This window comes from Nylanderia fulva, unplaced genomic scaffold (genome assembly GCF_048542155.1).
Source record: "Nylanderia fulva isolate GAGA-0341 unplaced genomic scaffold, ASM4854215v1 Scaffold9, whole genome shotgun sequence".
In the NCBI taxonomy this organism is placed as follows: domain Eukaryota; kingdom Metazoa; phylum Arthropoda; class Insecta; order Hymenoptera; family Formicidae; genus Nylanderia; species Nylanderia fulva.
This window is the reverse complement of record NW_028191026.1, coordinates 4,573,644-4,595,287: the sequence shown is the minus strand read 5'-3', so window position 1 is coordinate 4,595,287 and position 21,644 is coordinate 4,573,644. Positions and strand designations below refer to the sequence as shown.

Here is a 21,644-nt window from a genome sequence, read left to right as displayed (position 1 = left end):
ATCAGGGTGTCTAGCACAGACTCGACGAAAAAAATTCCAATTTTTTCAGATTTTTCAAGACCAGAAATTAATTTTTTCCCTGACTTTTTAGTATTATTTTTTCCAAATATATCATTTTTTTCTTGAGATATATTTGTCAACAATGAAAAGGTTCGGAAGTTAGAAAACAAAAATTTTAATCAATTATGCAATCTGCATTATGTACGATAATCGAAACAAACATGTCACTACATAAATTATTTAAATAATCACCTTCTTATTTATATTATATCAAATTTTTTAATTTTATCTCTATTAAACACATTGAAATAAAATAACACGACGATAAAAATATAAATTAACAAACACGCTGTAGATGAATCGATTTTTAACAACACAGAAAATTAGTGTGCTGGGAGTCAAGGAAAAGTTTATATTTATTTAATAAAAAAATTTCAAATTATTGAGACAAATGTATAGAATAATGTGAAAATATCCAGATAAATAGTAAAATTTCCTGACTTTTTCCTGACAATTCCAGATTTATAAAATTCCCTGACAACGTCCGGTTTTCCAGATTTCCCTGACCGTTAAACATCCTGTAAATTGAAATTGCTGAAAATATATAGCGCGAAATGTTGCGAGAAAAATTTTCTCTCAGGTAACATACGCATCTTAAATTATTGTATACGAGAATTTTTTATATCGAAGAATATGGCCCTTATTTTTGCTAAATCTCAAATTTCACGTTTCAAATTTTTTTCAGTCTTGCATTATTTAATGATAGATATTAGTTTATCTCGCGAAAGAATTTTATCTCATTATTTATCGCAGTTACATTATTTATAATTATTATATGTATATTTATTATACTTATACTATAATTTATTATAGTTAACATTTATTATCCTCATTATATTATTTACTAACGAGCAAAATCTCCAATCGCGATCTCATATCTCTCAGGTCTTTCTAAACGTTCATTATATCTTCGTTGGATTTCTTTTTCTTTATTGCACTTTATTATTGTTATTCTCATATCATTCTTTTTTTCATTAGCATTTTATTCCGCATTTTTCGCTAATGTTAGTAATTGTAATAAATAGTCACACATTTTTGTACTGAAAAAAAAAAAAGTTCTTTTTTCACGTAACAATAAACAAATATATTTTCTCCTCTATATATACATAAATAAATAAACAGAGAAACAAATAAAGTATTATCGTAGGACCGTGCGAAATTAACGCGCACAATGTGGGCGATATGATGAATGAGGCGAGATTAAGACTTCATTCTTGCTATGCGTAGCGGGAATAAAAGTGCCGGACAATTTGTAAGGGAGCATCGCGGCTTAGCGACAAATTAATTAATTATCAAAGCCGCTGCCGGCGTCGCGACATTGTTAAATCGAGGCTGCAGCACGACGAGGTCGGTCGGCGGCGAAACCTCGTTAACGGCGTGACACACTAATTGAGCTCGTGAATAATAATTATGATTGGTGGACGCGGAGACGTGTCAGTTCGCATCACGGAGCCGCACTGTATGTTAATTCGAGAGAGCCGCCGGCGTGTTGTTATCCTCGCAAACGTCGGGTCGTCTTATCGTCCCATCTCTAATCCGCCAGACCGCGAAATCTCCACGGAATAAATTACCATACATTATGTCCGTCGATGTCGATGTCGCGCGCACTTCACGTTCGCATACATTACATTCGATTACTAATTGATGACCCGATGATGACGCCCGATGGGATCTAAGACCACTGTTTCATCTCGCGATAATTAACCCTTTAGCACATTCGACCGTATATCGCTTTATGACCACGATTCCGCATCGATAATAAATATTATACGATATAGTTGTGTAAAATATTTCTAGGGTGTCCCAGAACTGGTGGAAAAGTTTTTAATGGCAGATTCCTGGTGTCATTCGGAGACGATTTTTCCTCGGCGAAAATGTCGAGACATCAGTCATTTTCGAATTATAAGTTGAAAATAAAGGCTTTTTTTGGAAACTAAGTCTTGTGGAAATAAAATATTAACAGAACTACATAAAGATATATATAGTAACGAAAATTAGGAACGTGCTAAAAATCATGGCCTCTCTCAATATTTTCACTAAGGAAAAATCGTCTCCAAATGATACCAAGAATCTGCCATTAAAAACTTTTCCGCCAGTTTTGGAATACCCTGTATATTTATATATAGATGTAATTATGCAATATGGAACCACCAATCACTAATTTTTTTATTTTGAGATTTTTACTGAATATATTCTGACATAATTTGCAATAAAAATCTCGAGAAAAAAAATTGGTGGTTGGTTCCCCATATTGCATAACTGCGTGCATATATTTATTACATATTATATATATTTATTTATTTATTCGATATTATTCTTCTGGATAACAGAAATTAATCTATATTTTAATTAATATATATTTTATATATATTTAGGTAAAATATATATATAAAATATGTATTAATTAAAATATATATTATATATTTATTATAGATGTAATTATGTAATATGGAACAATCAATCACAATTTTTTTTTTACGTTAAGATTTTTACTGAATATATTCTGACACAATTTGCAATAAAAATCTCGAAAAAAAAAAAATAGGTGGTTGGTTCCCCATGTTGCATAACTGCGTCCAAATTTATTACACATTATATATATTTATTTATTTGATATTATTCTTCTGCATAACAGAAATTAATATTTACACGTGAACCAACAAATGTAGAGTTATTATTTTCAATATTTCCCGTGACGTAATTTATTTACTAAATTAGCGTTGCGGAGCTTGAAGTTCATGCAATATGAACGAAGAGCGCAAAAAGATTTTAACAAAATTCACCTGTTCAATAATAGTCTAGGATTATTTATATAAATATATAAAACACACGATTCATGAAGAATTCGGATTCCTTCGTTTAAAAAGTCACGTATAGAGATAAGCGTGCAGGGGGCAAACTAAAGGGAAAAATATCGCGAATGATGTAAGTGCCAGTTGTAACCAGTTCTCTGTTCTTCGTTCCGCGAGAAGCAATTTATGGTCGTGCGGGGCATTCCATTACATGCGTAATTACAAACTTGCACGAGGTCGCTTGTAAGAGCTACGGAACGCTCCAACACGTGCGGGCACGTGTGCGCGCGTTCTAATTAACTCTTAATCAAGTAATACGACTAACGAGCGTGTGGAAACATGAAACATCTCGCGTCATGTAGCTTCCGAAATTCCGATCTCAATAAAACGCGCAAAACATTTTTTCCTTTGTCGTATCTTATAGATAAAGCTATCGACCACCCAACGTTAGACATTTGTTTCTGAGCACTTTTCTTTTACATACAAATATCATTTCCGACGAAACAGAGTATCCTGGAAAAATATCCTCGAGAAAAAATAATGTATTTAACTCCCCAAAGCAACTTTATGTATTTTGTATACTTATTATATTTATTATGTTATTATTTATTATACTATTATATATTGTTATAACGGCAGCAAATTGTTTGCGAACAAACTTTTCTCTGCCCGAAAAAAGCGTCATGTAACTTCTGAAATTTTGATCATAATAAAATGCACAAAAAAAAATGTTTTCTCTCATCGTGTATCTTATAGATGAATCTATCAATCTTTCAATATTTTTTTGATATATAAATAATTTTCGACGAGAGAGAGAGAATACCTTGGAAAAATATTCCCGAGAAAAAAATAGTCGCATTCAAACTCCCTTCGTTTAACAACGCTTCTGGTAATGAAAAAATAGGTATCAAAGTACCTGAAGCAAATTTTAAATATTAAAAATGTGTTCATTATTTGTTAAATTTATTATATTATTATTTATGATACTATTATATATTATATCGGGAGTATATTTCCGGCAAACAAACTTTTTCCTGCCCGAAACAGAATACAAAAGTTCTCTGTGTTCGGAAAGCTAAAATAAAAATGCCCATCAGCTGATATAAAAAAATTATCGCAATATATAATATGTCGAAAATACGTAGTTATCCATACATATCGTTAAAAAATTATGCATCAACAGACGGGTTAAAAAGCCGTCCGATTAATATTCATACATCAAAAGCGGGAGAAAATTGGGACGCAAAAATCGGTTCACGTTATACGATCGCGTGCGTATCGAGAGATTAGGAATTTGCCGCGGTATTTAACATCCCGGCTCTCGGGAGCTTCGTGTAACTTGTAATTTAGCAGGATACTACATTACGAGAGCGAGTAGGGAGAAATGCTTAAATCGGGTTATGTTCGGCCTCTTGGATAACGACAAGATAAAATTCCTTAAGCGAGTCCGTCCGAGAATTAACTAAAGGCGCGCTACCCTAAAACTCGGAACTCACATTTATCATAATCGTGACGCCTTTATCTGCGAGTCCAAGTTAAGTGGAATGGACCTGACGTGTCCGGACGGATACGCCCTGCGAGCACGAATGCCCCGAATGTTTCGATTAAGGATTAACATCGTCTAACAGAAACGGTTGTTGACCCTCAGGCTGTCCAGCAGACTCAATGAAAAAAATTATCTAATTTTTGCAGATTTTTGCAAGGCCAGAAATTAATTTTTTCTTGGACCTTTTGTTAGTATTATTTTTTTCAAACATATAATTTACATATATCTATATGATTCAATTAAATGTTCAATCATAAAATTCTTGAAATATTTTTGTCGACAATGAAAAGGTTCGGAAGTTAAAAAAAGAACTTTTGCAGATTTTTCAAGGCCAGAAATTAATTTTTTCTTGGACTTTTTAGTATTATTTTTTTCAAACATATAATTTACATGTATCTATATGATAAATCAATTAAATGTTCAATCATGAAATTCTTGAGATATTTTTGTCAACAATGAAAAGGTTCGGAAGTTAAAAAAAGAACTTTTGCAGATTTTTCAAGGCCAGAAATTAATTTTTTCTTGGACTTTTTAGTATTATTTTTTTCAAACATATAATTTACATATATCTATATGATTCAATTAAATGTTCAATCATAAAATTCTTGAGATATTTTTGTCAACAATGAAAAGGTTCGGAAGTTAAAAAAAGAACTTTGCAGATTTTTCAAGGCCAGAAATTAATTTTTTCTTGGACTTTTTAGTATTATTTTTTTCAAACATATAATTTACATGTATCTATATGATAAATTAATTAAATGTTCAATCATGAAACTCTTGAGATATTTTTGTCAACAATGAAAAGGTTCGGAAGTTAAAAAAAGAAAATTTTTAATCTATTATACAATCTGCATTATGTACGATAACTGAAACAAACTTGTCACCATAAGCTATTTAAATAATCGCCTTTTTTATTTATATTATATCCAATTTTTTAATTTTATCTCTATTAAACACATTGAAATAAAATAACACGACGATAAAAATATAAATGAACGAACACACTGTAGATGAACGATTTTTAACAACACAGAAAATTAGCGTGCTGGGAATCAAGGAAAAGTTTACATTTATTTAATAAAAAAATTTCAAATTATTGAGAAAAATGTCGAATAATGTGAAAAAATCGAGATAAATAGTAAAATTTCCTGACTTTTTTCCTGACAATTCCAGATTTATAAAATTCCCTGACAATGCCCGGTTTTCCAGATTTCCCTGACCCTCGACCGTCGCTTAGAAATTTCGCAAATTGCTTGTTACACAGTGTCTCAGAACTAGTAGTAAATCTGTTAATGAGATTCCTGGAATAATTTCGAGACGATTTTGCCTCAACGAAAACGTCGAGACAAATAATTTTCGAGTTATAAACGATTCAAAATAAGGAGTTTTTTGCAATCTAAGCTTTGTGGAAAAAGAAAATATTAACAAAATCATATTTTTTAATTAATTTCATACAGTTTATTTTAATAGAATTTTAATTTAAGGATTAATTATGAAGATACATGACAAAAATTGGGAATCTGCTATTAACAGGTTTACTATTAATTTTGGGACATTCTGTAGATATCTTGCAAGATGCAAAATGTCAGTAGGGATCAAATATCATATTACAAACTTTTAATGATAATGGAATCAGTAATAATACAAAAAATCAATAATGTATTATATAAATGCGAAACAATAGCCAAATTAAACAATAGTCAACTAATTAATAAAATATCATATATTCCCGTAATGCGTTCTAGAACAATACTGAGCTCCAAACAATAAGTATAGATTTGAAATATATTCGGAATACTTAAAAATAATAATAAATTAATGATAAAATTAAGCTCGTTTTATAAATAAAATGTAATTATTTTAGGTTGAACATTTGTTATATAAACATAATAAATCTACACATTATTAAGCGATACGTTTCGATACTTGCTTATCTAATAAATTTTATCAAAATAAAATAGTCTCGTTAAGGATTGTTTCATTACATTTTATTTGAAAATTATTAATATATAAAATTTTCAATGATTTCTGTTAATTTTATCTTTTCGCGACTTTCAATTTATTTGAAATAGAATATTCAATATTCAATAATAGAATAAATTGAGAGTAAACGACTAAATGAAAAATATATCTGTCAAAATAATATCTGACAAAATTATATCTTGAAAATGCAATTCGCAAAAGTCGGTACTTTATTTTAACACGAGAGATATCAATGTTTTGCATTTTTCCTCGAGCAAACAATACGCGAGAAATAAGTATATCTTGACGAAATTGTAGTGAAATTCAGAAGAGTTTTGAGAATTGATCGATATAAATATTCGAGGGAAATTCACGCGTGAATAAAAATAATCTGATCATGTTGCCACTAAATTCGCGCCGATAGTCGATTCCAATGAGATTTCGATAATGATCGATTTTCGTTTATATACGCACATATGTCATAAATAACGCACAAGTGATAATGATCGACATGTGGACAGACAATGATAGAAGGGAAAAATGACACTCGATTCGAATATCGAAAATACTTCATCACTCGGGAGATCTCGAAGAAGAATTTGTCGACGCTCTAGTCCAGTAAAATTAGACTTTGACTTTATAAAAATTACAATCAAGCTGAATTTTTGGGGAGACCTTTATTTCGATGTTCTAATAAAATCCTGAAGTCTCCTTAATTTTATCCAGGGCATTCTTGTTTATGGGAGGTAAAAGGGTAAAAGGGTAAATTATAGTTTTTCGCCATTATTTCGAAAATTATCAATTTTTCGAGAAAAATAATTATTATCAAAATTGTAGCTCATAAAACTCCCTACAAAAAGGTTATTATACTTTTTTTTCGTGGAATTAACCGTTTCGAAGATATAGAACGAAAAGTTCGTATTTTTTACAAACTACAGATATTGCAACTCTACGATTTACTCAAAAACGATTGGTTGTGCGAAAAAAATATACAAATGTTTTTTTTAGAGAATTTTACGAGCTAGAATTTTCATAATGACTATTTTTCTCGAAAAATTGATAGTTTTCGAGATAATGGCAAAAAACTAAAATTTACCCCCCATAAAAAACGCCTTGGATGAAATTAAGGACTTTTCAGGATTTCATTAGAGCATCGAAATAAAGGTCTCCACAAAAATTCAGCTTGATCGTAATTTCTATGAAGTTTTACCCTTTTCAAGTCTAATTTTACTGGATTAATCAAAGAACCAGGCATTCAAGTCGCTTAACGCGAAGATCGATTCTAAAGCAGATACACACGCGCGCGCGATATTTATTTATAACCTCGGACACTTGTTCTTCTCAACCGAGGGTCATTCACTCGTAAGTATGTTATCGACTATGGCGAAAGTTTGGATTGTTCATTTAAAGCGTGCGCAAACTTCCCTCCCCCCCTGTATAATTGCCTCTCCCTCTGTTCGAAGTTGTGAAGCCCTAAGTGAAATTTAATCGAAAACACACACACTTTAGGCTTCCCGTATAAATTTGAAAATTAACGATCTATGCGCCAAAACTTGTGAAAAACAGGATAAATTTTAATCGCGCAATTAATTACTAAAATATTTAAAAAATTATTAATCTTGCATATATAATAATAAATATTTTAAATGTGTAAAAAAGAAAAAAATTATATTAATTAATATAATATAATATAATAATTTGTACATCGTATATTATAAACCAAATATTATATTTCTATAAACTCTGAGATATAAATATATTGGTTTTCTTAATATATTAATTTTTCCGATGCAGTAACTCGGTTGACTCTTATTAATCGGTAGCTATTTTTTGAAAAAGGTCGCAGCGAAATAAATAACATTAAGAAATTAAAAGAGAAACGAGAGTTTATACTTGGATGATCGCGAAGTTTAAAAAAAACAAGATAATTTCATTGAAGCTTCTCTGAGGAGAATTGATCTCGCGGATCATAAAGAAATTGAAAGTTTTAATCGACTTTAATAAAGTCGACACTTCGTTAATTAATTGCATCGTTGTTTGAAAGAAACTCATCCGTGTCACGTTCCATTCTTTGTTTCATTCGCAGATTCGCAAACGAATTGCAAAACGAGCACAAGTCAGAAGTTCTTGGTTTTCATTAAATCAAACAATTTCGAATGGTCTGATGTGCGTAAATAAATAGCGGAGTTTCGCGAAATCTCCGAGCCGCGTGAATTATTTTCGCTTTCTGCATTATATATCGAAATGACGAAAATAGTATAGCACATCCACGGGATTCGTGTAACACATAAATAAATGCTAATGGAAATTCGCCGTTTCACCAAGCATTTTGAAAAATATTCCCGGCGTAAATATGGTTTTCGCGAAAGCAGCTTGGCGCATTTAAAACTTCCGCTCGCCTACGGAAAAACTTTTCAGCGATACACGCATATATATACTTGACGCAAATAAATAATATCCAATTTTATGCGAATAGAAAAATATATGTCACTTCGAAAAATTTGCGGAAAAAATTTATTCCGTCGAATAAGAAATCGAATAGACGCTGTCGGCAGGATTGATTTTAGGAGTTTCTAAAAAAAATTTGAAGGAATATATCACGTGCGTATATTACGGGAAGTAATTCGGTTATGAGGGATGCGATTGAATCAATATATATCAAATTAATATTATTAAATTATTCTCTCTCCGATGTGCGCCATCGCTGGCATAACCGTAGAATTTTGTTATATGTGCGATAGGAAAGCTGCCAACGAACAGAGAGATCCAATGGACAGAACTCATTTACGAACTGTCAAAGTCAAATCATTCCGAGCTGTATAGAGATAATGGTATATCTATCACTTAAACATTAATCTTCGAAATAAATGCTATAAATAGAATTGAAAAAGCTTAACGAAAACGTGGAAAACGGCATCCGGATTATTTCTAATTATCAACTCGAGTGATGTAACAATTGATATGATTTCGAGGAAATATATTAGTAATAAAGGTAATCGAGCGCATTTTTAATATATGCACTCTTTTTCATACAAATGGCATTCCTTAATATTTAATTGATTCCTCGCGATTTCAAAAAAAAAAAAAGCTTTCCATTCTAAATCCAATGATATTAAAAAGAGGCATCAAAAATTCAAGCAGCCTGTTCAAATATCATCGATTTCGCGATGGTAAAATATGTAATATTTCTACTCTTTCTCTCTCGCTCTTTTTTCAAGGGATATTTATTAAAATATATATTTGAATATATTATCGAAAAATGGCTAAAATAAATATATTGCGATTAAACAACATATACGTGATAATGTCAGACGTGTGCCGGGATAAATTATCGTGTATAAAAACTTTTAATATATTTCTCATTTCGGCCAATTTGTCTTGCTTTATCATCCAGCAAACTATTTGTGAAATTTCCAACATGAGTGTTATGGAAAATATAATTTTTCTTCCATCGAGAAATAAAATAAGAGAGCTAATGTTAAAATATTACATGCAAAACATGTATAACTATAGGATATCGCGTATAAAAATTATTCAGAATTTAAATAAGGTTCGATCAACTCCTGCCTTTTAAGCTCACACGAATTATATATATCAATTTGCATAATTTATTCATAACTCTCCCGTACAACTGCATATAACACAGTTTGGATTAAACTATACGATATACATATTTTTCGCTTTATTTTACAATTATATTTAATATCTCTTCTTCTAGATTCCGCGTCGAATAAATTCCCTCATTTCCCGATCCGAATCGACGTTTGTAGGAAAGAAGATGTTGCGATAAGGCTGATTACCTACTTGCAAATCGCGATGAAGATCGACCGACTTTGACAGATGTTTCGACCCAAACCGGAAGTTGAAGAGGAAAACCGCAAACACTTCCGTCATAATCGCGCGCGACAGACGATTGAAAAATCGAGGAGACTAATCGGATTCCTGCTCGCTAAGTCGGAAAATCGCATTAGCGTTAACCCAGTTTGACAGACGACGTATGCCAGGTAGTTTCCGCTTCCGGTTTTAAAGCCGACGCATAACGTAAACAAAGTAAAGACGCGAGAGTCGATGCGATCTTAAGCCGTAAATAGCCGACCAAAGATGACGTTAAAAGTCGATATCAAGGCAAAAAGCCTCCAGTGGAGGGATCAGGACTTCTTTGGTCCTTCTGTGTAGCTTCGACCCATTTTAAATAAATATTCAGCAACGGGCTGCTCTTGCTGAATAAATAATGGAGAGAGAAGCATTATAGATAAAATCTTTTGCATCGAAAATACATAATGGTAAAAATCAATCGTTCTAGATTTTCTCCTTAGCGTCAGGAACCAACTTGTCCTTTAGACCGTAAAGTTTAGTAAGAGGATGCTGACCATGACTGTTTTACCGACTTTCAGTTCAAGGCCTTTTTTTTTTTTATTGGCTATACAGATTGAAAAATCCTTCTCCGCAATTAAAATACTGATAATAATGAACGGGGAGCGCTGTAATTTCGTATAAAAAAAATAAAAAATAAAAATTACAGTTTTTTATCGGTCTCTTGCATCAGCTCGTAACAATACTTATTTAATACAAAAGTTCTGCGATTTATTTGTGCACAAAATATGGCGTTCTCAATAGAGATGACGTGAAAGAATAATACAGAAGTAATACAAATGAGATTAAAAGCCTGTATCAAAAGATTCGTTCTTCAATTAATTATGTATGTATATTTGCGTGCGGAATCGATGCCGAGGTATAAAACAGCAAAAATTAATTGCCAAACAGTGCTCCCCTTTATTATTATCAGTACTTTTATTGTGGAGGATTTTTCAATCTATAAATACAATTAATTTTATGATTATACATGAATATTTCAGAACTGGCGAAAAAGTTTTTAATGTCAGATTCCTGGTATCATTTGGAGACGATTTTTCCTTAGCGAAAATGTTGAGGGAGGCCATCATTTTTAGCATGTTCCCAATTTTTGCTATTATGTATTTTTATAACTAATTTTACATTTAAATTGTATTAAAGCAAACTACCTAAATTAACTGAAGAATATAATTAATTTTGTTAATATTTTATTTCCACAAGGCTTAGTTTCAAAAAAAAGCTTTTACTTTTAACAGCTTATAATTAAAAAATTATTTGTGTCTCGACATTTTCGCTGAGGAAAAATCATCTCCGAATGGTAAAATATATAATAATATTACATAAAAATAAGTAAAATTATATAAAAAATAAGTGTAAAATTACACGATAAATGATGAAAATGTATAGCTTTTCATTATTTATCGTGTACTTTTACATTTATTATTTATGTAATTTGACATATTTTTTTATATAATATTACATATTTTTTTACAGTGCAGGAATCTGCCATTAAAAACTTTCCCGTCAGTTCTGAAACAGTCTGTATAAAACACGGGTTAGAATATAATATAAAATCAAAAAAATTTAATATCGTTTCATTGATCGTACAGCAAAAATGAAAGATGAGGTGCAGAATCTCGGGGGAAAAAATCCGCTTCTCGAGTTGAAAATGTATAGAATTCTAGAAATGCAGAGGAAAATTGTACTTACAATTAGTATCGCGATCCCCGAAGATATCTCGTTTTTCTCCAGCGTGGTCGGGTTCGCGAAATGCTTTTGTCGCGCACGAGATCGCGAGTTTAAGACCTATTGCACATGCGAGACCACGAGATAATCAGGCAATCGAGAGAGAAAGAGAAAGAGGGAGAGAGAGAGAGAGCGGGTTTATCGCGTATATACACGATCAGATAATAAAGAGAGAAGAGAGGGCTCTTTATTTCGCATTCCGTTCTCGTGACCTTATTCGAGAGATCACCGGATGAAGCGTTATTAATAATTGGGGCTTGATTAATCGAAATGATCGTACACTCTCGTTTCGTGGCGTGGATAGTATTGTACATTACATATGATATATCGGAAATAGTAAATAATATACATATATGTATGTAAGTATATTTTTCTCCCTCTTAATTAAATTTGTTTTCGCTCACAAGTATTTGTTTTACCGTTACAAAAAAAGAATGCAAACGTACATCTTGAAAAGTCGTTGAATAAAAATTTACGATTTGATTAAAGAGAAATTATTTGATAAAACGGGGTGTCCAGTAGACTCGATGAACAAAATTCCCTGATTTTTTAGTATTATTTTTTCCAAATATATAATTTGCATATATCTATATAATAAATCAATTCAATGTTAAATCATGAAATGTTCGGAAGTTAAAAAAACAAAAATTTTAATCAATTATATACAATTTGCATTATGTACGATAATCGAAACAAACATGTCACTATAAACTATTTTAATAATTACCTTTTTTATTTATATTATATCAAATTTTTTTAATTTTATCTCGGTTTTCCAGATTTTCCTGACCGCTAAACACCCTGTACATCTTGAAAAGTCGTTGAATAAAAATTAACGATTTGATTAAAGAGAAATTATTTGATAAAACAGGGTGTCCAGTAGACTCAATGAACAAAATTCCCTGACTTTTTAGTATTATTTTTTCCAAATATATAATTTGCATATATCTATATGATAAATCAATTAAATGTTAAATCATAAAATTCTCCAAATATTTTTGTGAACAATGAAAAGGTTCGAAAGTTAAAAAAAAAAAAAAATTTAAATCAATTATACAATCTACATTATGTACGATAATCGAAACAAACATGTCACTATAAACTATTTAAATAATTAAAAGTATTAAAAATATAAATAATAAAATAAATTAAAAATTTATTTAAAAGTTTCTCCGTTTTCTCGGAACACAGTAATAAATTATTCGAAGAGACTCCGATGAATAATTTCTAGTGAAACGAACCGAGCATCGGTCTTCTGCCTAACGATTCAAACATAATAATAATAATAATAATCTGCAATCGAAATTTGCAGCTTACATAACGGGTGCAGCACGCGGGTGTGTGCTATACTCGAGACATGCAACAGACGAATTATCTATGTAGAATTAACTGAAACTGAACCCGGGCACGCCGTCTTTCCGACGCCGAGTTGCTCACGCGACGCTATTTTAATCCCCCAGTGCATTCGCTAACTGCGAGTTTCGACCAACCCCGGGGGTGGCTTGCAAAAATTTTCAAGCGTGTTTTGCACCCACCCCAACGTTGTAATTGCGGCGTGCATCGACGTGTGATTTGTTTTGCCGATAAATCAGAATCACGCGCGCGCGAAACCCGCCAACAGAAATCGCTCTCGTTTCGGCTGATTGCTCGCTCGGATATTAGGTTCTCTCTCTCTTGATTCTCCAGTTCCGCATGGCGATTTCGAAGAAAAAGAATGAGAAAAAAAGAAGGCCGTTTCGACCCGCAATAGGCTTTAATGGCCAGCCGTTTCGACCTATTCGTCACTTCAAAAGCGCTTGGTTTTTCTTTGCTTTTTGCGATCGTGAAATCGAGAGGTCAGAATGATTAAAATGCGGGCAAGGTCGTTGACCGAGGATATATATATATGGTTCGCCGATAGAGAATTCTGTAAATGTGCCTTAATGCTATTTGAACCGTAATCGAGTTATCCTACTTTCGATTCTTTCATTTTTGATATCTCGTATATGAATTTTTTACATAGAAAAAGTACACTTTCTTATTTAATCGCGATTTGCCATGCGAGTAAAATGTGCGAGAAGATAAAAATAATTTTCGTATACATATTCATTTATGCATTTGTCCAAGTTTGCTGAGCGAGTTGTGTTGCAGAGAAAAAAAGTGAATATAAAAAGTGCGAACAAATTGTAAAATTTAAATATCCGCGAATATTTTTCAAAGCCATCAAGCTTGATAATTTAAGGCATCATTATTGAAACAAATATGTTATTACTGAATAGAGTGTAGAGTAAATCATTAAATGCCACAAATATTTGTCACAGTCTGCAGCAAATTTCTACATTCAAGTTTAGAAAGAATTTTATAAATAGGATCTTACACGAATAAAAACTCATTACAACATTTATAAAAAAAAATATACATTACAACGATTTAAAAATTATAAATTTTTAAGTAATCGATTAAATGTCCGATTTAATATAAAAATTAAATTTAAATTATAAACTCCGGGTGCGCGAACACAGTTTTTACTCTATACAAAAGTGATTGCATGCAGAGAGAAATTTTTAAATAAAAAAAAAGCAGCAACCAACCAAATAAAAGTAAATAATATTTAGAGAGTGATGAGAGATAAACAGATGCAGTGCAATAAATCTGTATATAAACACAATGTTTACCGCGGCTTGCGTGACGCACTTTTGTAATGTAAACTTGACGGTGGTCGCTATAAATAAATATATTCATCGAAAAAAGTATTGTTACGGTAAATAGATTTGATGAGAAAATGCAATGCAGAACGCATGACTGACGGGCAACAATTTTATGGTGCATCGAAAACATCGCCATCGTCAGTTTTATGACGCGTTTAATTTATCGGGCCGCGTTATGCGCGCACTTGATTGTAGCATTGTGCAGTGCTAATTAAAGTCCGATCTCTACATAATAATTAATTAATCGTCACGGAAGGCCGAATCGCAATCCCATTTGCAATCGACGAGACAATCGCAGATTGATATGTGCAACAATGCCATTCGTTCTCGCGCATAATTTTCTATTAGTTTGACACATTAATGCGATTACAAAGTACAGTTTGTCCTCCGTTGTATCAAATTTCGCACAAATCAATTAGAAGATTATTATAACATCATATATATATATATATATATATATATATATATATATATAATGTAAATAATCAAAATAATGTATTGTACAATATAATGTATATCTCGTTTATATTTTTAATCAAATATATTTATTGTGTTTTAAATAATTTTCCTTAAAATTATTTTAATTAATGTCTTTTAATAATCATATAAATATATTTAAATATATGTATATATACAGGATGTATCTAAATAAGAACGAAAAATTTTAGATCTATCTTTGACGAAAATTATAGGAGGTTTCTCATATAAATATATACTCTTATATCCCTCCCTGAGGTGTTACACTTTTCTAAAGACAGGTAAAAATTATATATATATATATTAGTGTTAAAATATTTCAACTAAAAAATTTTTCACTCGACACAAAAATTCATACGACGCAGATTATTTGAAAATTAAATTCCTGCCTGAATGGTTAAATAATGCGATGGAATAAAATTTACCAATATTTTGTTTCAAACGAGGTAAATATTTTATTTACGGTTTAATGAAAAGTTTCAGATTAATTGAGCGTGTAATAAAATGGGCTTTTGTGCGCAGCTGCTAATTTCGATTTATTAGCAATAATAAACCTACATACATATGTCTCTGGCGCTCTTGCGTTATTATTATTATTATTATAGCCTCAAACGAGCTTCTCTCACTATTTCCGCCCTCTCTCATGCATTATGCATCGCGCTATGCAACGAGGAAAGATTCGCGTAGAAACGGAAGAGCGCTGTCCTGCGTAAGTTCAGACCCACCTAAGAAACGGAATTGGATTAAGCGATTCGTGCGAGTCACGCGAGAACGATTACACGACGATTGGCGATAAGGAAATTATTACGCCGCCACATGCTCTGTTTACTTGTTTACCAATATATGTACAGTATATATGGAGGATTCGACCGAAGGGTGTTTCAACCCCGAAGCGCGATAAGGCGCAGGATGGCACAAACACGCGCGATTTTCCCATCTCGATTCGTGTTGGCCTCCGAGATTCTGTTTTGTTGAACAAATCCAAAGGGTGATAGAATACGGGGGTTGTTCTACCTTTCCGAAACGCGTGGGAAATTAATTTCTTCGACAGGGGATGTAAGAAAGGAACTAGAATTAATACAGAAAAAAGTTTAACCCCGTGGAATGCTTAATCTTGATAAAGAAGAAAAAATCAATGTTAAGAAAAAGAGACTCAACTCGATATATTTTTACAGAAATAAAGAGATTTGATTTATTTATGTATATAATTTAATATTATATATGATGTATGTTATATTTAATATAACATATATGTGTAATTCATATTTATCGTCAAATATTTATTAAAAGATATCAATTGTAATAATTTTAAGAAAAATGATTTAAAACACAATAAACATATTTACTAAAAATATAAACAAGATATTATAACATTATGCATATAATATATATATATATATTTTTTTTTAAATATATTAATATATTTATATAAATAAAATACATTAAATGCAATAATTAAAAAAAATAATGATACTTTATTATTATATATTAATTCGTACGAGCTATAAACTGTAAAATTATTTTATATTAAAAAAAATGATTTAAGACATGAAAGATTACATTTGACTGAAAATATAAATAGAATATCATATCGCGAAATAAACACAGGATTTGACAGCCCTAATTTCGATGCTGAAAAGAAGCGTAAGGGTTAGCATGCGGTTAGCATCTCGTAGAATCTCGAGGGCTGTCAAACACCGGGAATGTTGCCGCATACTTCTCTCCCTCGTTTAGGTAGACGTGACTATTCTTTAAACGCGGAAGTCGATACGCGATAAGGTTGTCCGTTCTAAGGAAGATTAACGAGCCAGCTTCAAGCCGTTATCGCGTTTTCGATCGCGAAGTTACTTAATGCTAACGTTTTACGCCCCGTTTAGTAACAGCGGAATGCACTGTATACAACACACGTTATGTAAATTTATCGAACGAAATTCCCGAAGAAACTCGTCGACGGCGCGCAAAAATATCCTTTATATCTATCCCCCGTTGCATATAATCCAAGGCTTATCAGGGAAATTAACATAAAACAAGATATACATCTATATATATGTGTACAATATATTATAAATATATATTATAAATGCTATATATTATAAATAAATATATTATAAATGCTACAGCATTTATATTCATCTTTTCCCTTCACGATCGAGGATAACAACAATTTTAATTGTATCTCGCTGTACCTCGATATTCGATCGAGTAGGCAAAACAATAACGATTAATTAATATTTGCGGCGAATCCGCAGACATGTGTAACCACTCCCGACAAAACTGACGCTATTTTTATATATCGAATAGCGAATGATGAAATCGAGAGAATTACGTTTCGCCAATAGAATGTCATTATAACTTTTGCCGACACATGCACGCTGTTTCGTTGAAGTGACGAAATAATTTACATTGCCCAATTAAATGGTTCTCTGTATGTTTTGTTTGAAATATATGAATAGAATATGTATAATATATATGAAACATCGAAGTATTAATTTACTTTTTTCAAAGCAGAAAGACCGTTCATCTACGTCACTTTATTCATCAAATTATCCGCGCACAATAGATCTTTTTGCGTGATTTTTTTTCTTAACTCAAATATTGTAATATTAATGGTATTTTTACGTATTATATTATAACGGGAATGTGTTGGAATTTCATGTATCGAGTGACATTCATGGCATGGCACGTCGTGCCAAGTGAAAAATTCTGCTATGTCGATAAAATTGGAGTGCGCGTTTCATTTTTCCTTCGAAACAAAATACAAGCCGACGCAATTTTTTGTTCCGCGCACAAAAAGGAAGAGAATGATATTTCGCAATTGCGATATATTTTTTCAGATTTCGACGATGTATAATAATATCGATATGCCATTATTATTTTTGTTTATTTAGAAAAATCAAGAGAGAGATACGATATTTTTAGACCAAGCTTAATAAATGCGTGAATTTAATATTTATTATTATTATTATTATTATTTTTTTTTTTTTTTAAATAAAATTTTCACTCTTTCGCGATCGATTCGATTCTAATATTTCTTTTCTCTGTCTGATCAAAACTTGACTGTACTACTGACGAACTCGCGAAGACGGCGTGTTGTTATATATCAGGAAAAATGATGATCCATGTCGACACTTGCATTAATAATTACGGAAGTGTAGCCGATCGAAAAGTCGATACAAAGTACGATGCGTTGCTGCATAATTTATGAGCAATTGTTATTTTACAGACAACAAGACTTTGTCGGCGATGACGCGTGTTATCAAAACTGTGATAAAAAAAAGACTGGATTATTTTTTCATCTTATTCGTCGATCATATTTAATTGTCATATACATAATAATATTTGCAAGACTTATAAGATATCAAATTTATTCAATCCCGCTAATCGAGTAGTATAAGAAAATTTGATATAGAATAAAATATACGACAAATTCTGCGTTGATCTTATTACTAATATAAATGTATCTTATTACTTTTTATTACATTCTATTAATGACATACTCAACTTTATCCTATTAAAATTTAATTAGGTCGCTGACTATATCGTATTAAGTTATTACAAGAGAAATTGTGGTCTGTCAGAAAAATAATAATTAATTCCAAGGTTCCATACACGACATTTCTGATATTTTACAATTAAAGTTTGATTGTTCATAAGGGAGAAACTTAGAGAAAATCAACCGCTCGTATTTAGAATAATTATACACATGAACTGTTTCGTACAGGATTAAAAATAAGTGTGTAATTGTAACAAGATTTAAACTAAGTGGGTAAATTTCGAGAAAATGTATTATGTATATATATGTAATAATAATAATAATAATAATAATAATATGATACGCAATAATAATACAAGGGTGCGCGAACTTGGCGCTCGAATTTATCGAGAACGGGAGAAACTTCCGGTCTATTCTGCACCCATATTATTATCTTACAACTCTCGCTCGCTTGTAATAGCAAACCGGTGTTGATTTAATTAGGGACGGTAATTAGAACGGCGTTTCCGAGATCAAGAGTCGCTCTATCGATGCCGGTCGAATCAATCGCGATTAAGGGAATCTTAAACTTCTTTGAAAAATCTGTTGTTTCTTTCCTGTTTTTATCGACAAAATGTGAGATTAGATAAACTATAAATCTATTTACTGGTTTGTTTTTTATTTAAAATTAGAGCGTTTCGCCCTTTGTTAATATTAATACTTTAATTTGTACAAATATTTAATATTAACAAAGGGCAAAGCTCTTTATATATATTATAAATAATTTTATATTATTTTTATATATATTATAAATAATTTTGTATTATTTTTATATATGTTATAAATAATTTTATATTATTTTTATATATATTATTATATATATTATATATATTATATACATATATTATAAATAAATAGATTTATAGTTTATCTAACTTCACATTTTGTCGATAAAACAGGAAAAGAACAGCAGACTTCTCAAGGACGTTTAGGATCCCCTTAAGATTTTATCCGGGTGTGCAAATCCCGAGAATGTTACGAGAACAAACACCCTGGGACGTTAAATCACTCGCTCGTGCAAGCAATCGTAGATGGCGAAGATGACCAAGATGGAGTTTCGCGCTCAATCCAGAATTGCCCGCTTTCCATCCAATCCTATACACACCGGAATTTGGTTAGTAGTAATGTAATTGGCAACGAAGACTAGGTATGTAAATATAGTTGCATCGCGCGATGCATTAAAACAAACCTCCCGACAGATTAAAGCTGCAGTAACCAGCGTGTTTATGACATATCACAATTAATTTTAATTAATTTGCACTCGAAACGCGGCGCACGAAAGGTAAATAATGTATCATTCGCCCTTTAAAGGGGATTTCGCTTGAATTTCATATACAATACATATACAGGGTGTCTGACATCAAGTGTCACGTCGAAAATATACAAGTAGATCTATCTCGTTATTTCGAGACGATTTTTCCTCAACAAAAATGTCGAGACCATCAGTTTTTCACATTCCCAATTTTTCACATATCTTTATAACTAAACCTTAAATTAAAAATTTTTTTAAGTAAATTCTACTTGAAATTAATTGGAGAATGTGATGTTGCTAATATTTTTTATTTCCACAAGGCTTAGTTTGTAAAAAAAGCATTAATTTTCAATAGCTTATCTTTTGCATGTTCCCAATTTTTGCCATCATGTATCTTTATAACTAAATCTTAATTTTTTTTTAAGTAAACTCTACTTGAAATTAATTGAAGAATGTAGTTTTGTTAATATTTTTTACATCCACAAGGCTTAGTTTGCAAAAAACCATTTATTTTCAATCGCTTACCATATAACTCGCTTATTTTTTGCATGTTCCCAATTTCGCCATCATATATATCTTTACAACTAAACCTTAAATTTAAAAAAATTTTTTTAAAATAAATTCTATTTAAAATTAGTTGGAGAATATGGTTTTGTTAATATTTTTTATTTCCACAAGGCTTATATATAGTTTGCAAAAAACCATTTATTTTCAATCGCTTATAACTCGAAAATTATTGATGCCTCAATATTTCTGCGGAGGAAAAATTGTTTCCAAATAAAAAATTTACTTGGGACTGTATGTGATCAAATTAAATGCTGTCGCGCGCCGTAACGATTTAATTAAAGTACAATAGAGCAGATGTTCGCGAAAAATTAATGCGCCGAATTTATTGCACTTTTCAAGTCAGACGCCCGGCGGAAAATTTTCAGATTTTCGGTTCGAGCTCGATATATCGTTTCGAAAGAAGTGACAGGACTCGGTGACAGGACAGGGAGAGTGACATAATATACACGTGACAAGCGGAAGTTTGCGGTGCGCATCGTGGCCCTCTATTTCCGACACGAGGCCTCTCTTTTTCTCTCTTCGACGGCGTCGAATTTCGCCCTCGACACACGAAAACTTTCGATTGCCAACATTGTTTGGTATTTCGTTTCCTGCGCGTATACAACCGATTGCGTTCGCAATACTGCCGTGTGGGTAGAATTCGATTTTCCCGGTAGGCCAGGAAATTAAATTTTTGCGAAGAGACGTAGTCGCAAGCCGCGAAGCGTGTCCTCGGAAAATGAGAATGTAACAATTAAAACACGTGACAAGAGAGGATTTAATTGAATGCTTGTTGAATTTTACAGAGCGCATTTTGTTTTTTCCGAATTATTTTCATTATTAATCAGTGACACAATTATAATTTATTTTTAAGAAAAAAATTCTTTTTTCAGAGGTTTTATTTAGGTTAATTATTTATTTGATATTTTGTAAGAAAAATATTCTATCTCTGTGTTTTTGAAGTCCAAATATTTAATAAAGCGTTACAATTTATTATAGCAATATATGGATAGTAGAATCCAATTAATGCACAAAACCTGTTCTAAATATCACAATTCACAAAGTTACAAATTTATTGAACTTAAACGCTGCAAAAGTTGTATATGTATTTATATTTTTATTTTTTCGTCAAGATTCTCGAGTTGATAAAAACAATTTTCAAACAACTGTTCCGCAGATAGGATAAACGAAG

The 21,644-nt window shown here is 31.4% G+C and overlaps 2 protein-coding genes across 4 annotated transcripts in view; one reads left to right on the top strand and one right to left on the bottom strand.

Annotated features, from left to right (window-relative positions):
• The window catches only part of LOC114929866 (adenylate cyclase type 6), a 124,870-nt gene that overhangs the window by 1,774 nt on the left and 101,452 nt on the right, over positions 1-21,644 (top strand). Inside the window, exon 2 of one of the 3 annotated variants that reach the window (XM_085489720.1) lies at positions 19,554-19,768. The exons of the other annotated variants lie outside the window; for them this stretch is intronic. The gene's annotated coding sequence lies outside the window, so the exon portion shown is untranslated. The remainder of the gene's footprint in view (positions 1-19,553; positions 19,769-21,644) is intronic. 3 annotated transcript variants of the gene reach the window in all.
• LOC114929868 (uncharacterized) overlaps positions 1-21,644 on the bottom strand; it is a 67,403-nt gene that overhangs the window by 32,425 nt on the left and 13,334 nt on the right. The gene's annotated exons all lie outside the window — the stretch shown is intronic.